We start from the raw sequence: 4,246 nt of genomic DNA on the forward strand, positions 1-4,246 counted from the left end.
AGAAAGGCGACTCAGCGCCTTTTTCTCCGACTATTTGGGCAGGTGTGGTGAACACTGCGAGTGCTGTGTTCTCGTGCTATGCCTCGCGATAGGGCTTGAATCGTTCGGTGCTTTTTACGCCAGGTATTTAATCGCTACTTTCACGCTAACCAATTCGTCTTTCTCAATGCGACTTGTTATCCGTGCTTATGAAATACCTGCAGCTATAAACGACGAAGACAACATTCAGGTTATGGACGTTTCCATTCGTATAAGTACGTGTGAATGTGTGGCGAGGCACCACGTACGCCCAATATGAGCCAACTCAAACATAGCCAGACTACATTCGCCATTAATCATCTCGAAAATGATCTTCCTCTCGAAAATGATCTGCCCAAAAAAACCGAGTGAAGGGTTCACTGTATATAACACAGCATTCTTGCTGGACACTCGACCAAAAACAGTTCCATGCCACGCTGGGATGAATTGCAGGCAGCTCGGCAGGTATGACCACCCTGGCTATCGCAAAGACTTGGCCATCCAGCGTCTCACTTGCGGCGCTTCCTTTTCTGACCGGTCTGAAACAAAGACACATTGATATGAAACCCATTTGAAAGGGACTGTTCCACATCCGTATGGAATTTACAACTGATATAGGGATTTTCAAGAGAATTAGCTACAGTTCACATTTAATGCCTTTTTAAGACTTAAAATAATCCTATTTTGAGCAGGGCGCACGCGAACTCGTGCTAACTTTTTGGCACCGCCTATGTTAAAGTCAACCCAAACTGGATATTGTCATCAAACGTCACACAAATTTCGTCTCCTCGGTGACCATGTGGTATTCACATTCAAAACAGATATCACCATTTAGTTAGTCGCGCCCGAAGAACGTCAGAACGAATCATAGCATTAATGAACAATAGTTGGCTTCAACCAGCTTGACGCGTAAATGTTACCTTCGAGTGCTAGCCACGTTTAGAAATATACAATACAGGAATTTGGACCGCACGGAAATAGACACAACGGAAAAAGCTGGAAATCGAGTAACTTAAGAATAGCGCGGTGAAGCGAGAATGAGAATGCAAGTAAAACATATAAAATACACGACAAATGTTCAAGAATACCCCGAGAAAGGACCAAAACATGCATACACAACCATGTTCGGTTCAGTCTGAACACATCAGTCAAGAAGTCAGCTCTCGGAGAGTTGAAGCCAACCCGTCAACCCGCCAACAAGCGAGTCAACCCAACCGCGACAATGACAATTGTCACACGGCCAGTCTGGCAACAACACTGACCAAGCGATGACGTATTGAGGAGCATATTTACCAAATCGTGAAATCGTGTTGCCAAAATAAGTTTTTTGCACTTAAAAAGAACACAAATAGCTATAAGTGGGCCTTTCCATACACTGACGCTTATCTCAATTCTTCAAATGTGGAACAATCCCTTTCAGTTGAGGCCATCGATGTCTTCACGTTACGCGCCAACAGCGCACGACGGTCTTTTCAGGAAATCATAGCCCATCCACAACGTAAATGACGTCATTCTTTGGTACACACACGGAGTGACGCAGAATTCTTGGCGCTGCAGTTTGATTCCCCATTCGACTCCATACGTTGGCTTCTTCAACTCACGAATGATCCTCGAAGGCGGAACTTGCCTCGTATCCCAAGCAATCATGAGTGAAGTATCGAGTTCCCAGCACATTAAGTCTCCTTCTCTTGCGTGGTCTCCACGCTCGTCGGACATCCGTTTCGCGGCGCTTTCGCGACCCCTGTGAGATTTGCACGTCTCGTTTGTTCGTTACGCTGAAGGGTGCACCCACGCACCGAGCTGGTACAGATCTATTTTCACTGATCTTCACCGCCCTAAGTTTTAAATCACGACTAAGTGTTCGGTAGTCATGTAATGAGCATCAGAGGGTAAATAGTCGTTTTGCGTGCTACAACGTGGTGTAAAGGGCGTGAAACATTGTCCCGCGGGACCGATTCGTCACCCTCCCCCTCCCTTTGGACTTACCTATATCACCATTTAAGTCCTTCAGCTACAGCAATGGAAATTAGTGGCCTTTTCTGACCACCGGTGTCACATATCTCAGCAGCATTGAGATGCACTTTGGCACCGCACGTTTTCCAGGGGCGACTCCACGTGTGATCTGCGAGCACCACGCCGGAACAAATCACGTCTATTCGGAGATGCGAACCGATGGATCACTGCCTTCCACTGAGTGCTGACATTTCATTGAAAAAGATCTCCATAGTAACAGACACATCATTGGCCATTTGTCAGTTCATTGACGACTGGATTGCCATAGGTAGAGGTGAAAAACATGCACGAAGAGTAATTCCACGATGAATCTATGTTGGAAACTTTCATCGGAATCGACGAAAACCACGGGTCTGGGTGCAACGTGAGAATACCAAACTGTGCGCCGGCTCCTCGCGTGACCATTAAAATGTAAGCGTCGACCAACACAGCGCGCACCAGGTCAGAGGTACCACGTGCTTTGACGCAAACCGAACCACCCATAAATTACAGCTGCACTGTGCTGCACTGACTCAGGCGATGTCGGAAACGACATGGCAGCTTGCCTGGGGTTACAGTCCATGGACAGCGCGCGACACTTGCTGCAAAGTGCGTCTTTAGGCCCCGGGCAGGCGTGAAAATGTGATCGCCGCGCAATGGGCGCGCGACTGTTTGAAGCTATGGCCGCAGCATGGTAACCCCGGATCGGGGCGACACACGAAATTGCACGAAGAGAACTGAACGGGAAATTCCACAATGCAGCACACGTGGCTGCACGGGTCAGGTGCCATGTGCGCACAGTCACCATGGATTTGCCTACCTTGGTCGTTTTCACTTTCTGTGCGGTATCTCGGCCAAGGCAAGTGAAGGCATGCATTTACATAACTGTGTTGGGTCGAACAACAAACCGTGCACAATTCGCGTCCGCAGGCAAACTTTGTGAAACAGACGGTTGTGCCAGAGCTAGTTGGATGAGTCGGAAATGTCGGCAAACGGCAATCGACAGTCGAAACAGGTGCCGAATGCAATACGCTGGTTTTAAAGCTGTCACGAGTCTCGTTAAATTTACATTACCATGAGCCCCGATTCATTTTCTTCTTTTTCCACCATTATATTCCACACCGTTTACTCTATCCCACTCAAAGATCAGCTTAGCTTAGCGGGCCATAATCAAACACTTTCGGAACGTCAAAATGCTACCGATTCTCGTAAAAATGTCCATCCGCCGCCGCGGAGCCCTAAACGTGAAAGGCCTAAATGTACGCGTTGCGCTTTTCCCAGAGGCCGGCAATTTTTTATCGCCTTTCGTTAAATCAATGATTGAAAAAGGGAAGTATATTTCCCACTTTACATATGACTTCACTGTCGCACGCACGCACGGGAAAACGTAAGGTAAGACGCACATAATGAGCCATCAATAACTTGTGAATGATAAGGGGTAACACAACCGGAATCTGAAAATAACGTTTGTTATCTTAAGTCGAAGTCCGTTTTCAGGGGGCGTAGCACAACACAGTGCTATCACCGGATGGCTTTGAGATGGCTGCATAGTGGGACAACATAGAAACATAGAAGCAGCGTTGCTAAGCGACAACGGCAAACATAGGAAAACGTGGCGCTTTTGCATCACATTATGAATGCGCAAGGTAACGTTGGGAATGCGTGACAAAACTCCGGTCTGAACGAACGTTTAGAAAGACATTTGGAAGTTGTATATAGTTGGTTAGCCGCATGCCTTAAATGATTTGTTATGGGTACTTTATCCCACACAGGTTTTGAGCCTTACCCGTTGCGCTCCCCAAACCAACATGACATATCATCTATATACACCCTTGTCGTCTGTCTCAGGTCCAATTGACGCCACCCCTACCAGTTCATATTTACGTCTACACCGACCACGTGGAGGTGTTCAGGCGCTTGTAGGACTTTGCAATCTCCATTTCCCAGGATATCCTTACGGACACATTCTATTCTTGCTGATGCTGTTGGTCGGCTTCTCAGTAAAAACGGTGCACAAATTCTGTGTCACAGCTGTATGCCTCCAGCAGGCATTCGCTGATGGCGATTTCTTGGCACGCCAGAATTCCGAGCAGATGAGATTGTTCTTTTGTTGACATTCCTGGTCTGATGTTCTAATAGCACTGCTTATTGAATGGGGGCGCTTCACAAACAGTTTTGTCGATAATCTGGAGCTTGCGGAGCATCTGGAGTTTAGTGTGACGGTTGAGTGACAATA

At 47.2% G+C, this 4,246-nt stretch overlaps 1 long non-coding RNA gene across 1 annotated transcript; it reads right to left on the reverse strand.

The window, feature by feature from the left end:
* Positions 1–387: 387 nt before the first annotated feature.
* Positions 388–2,098, reverse strand: LOC119099395 (uncharacterized). Its single transcript, XR_005094356.1, has 2 exons — positions 2,005–2,098; positions 388–557 (listed from the first exon to the last, which is right to left on the reverse strand). It is a non-coding gene; the product is annotated as an uncharacterized LOC119099395 (long non-coding RNA).
* Positions 2,099–4,246: the final 2,148 nt, after the last annotated feature.

The sequence above is a fragment of the Pollicipes pollicipes genome, unplaced genomic scaffold (genome assembly GCF_011947565.3).
Source record: "Pollicipes pollicipes isolate AB1234 unplaced genomic scaffold, Ppol_2.1 Scaffold_4740;HRSCAF=5597_pilon_pilon_pilon, whole genome shotgun sequence".
Classification (NCBI taxonomy): Eukaryota; Metazoa; Arthropoda; class Thecostraca; order Pollicipedomorpha; family Pollicipedidae; genus Pollicipes; species Pollicipes pollicipes.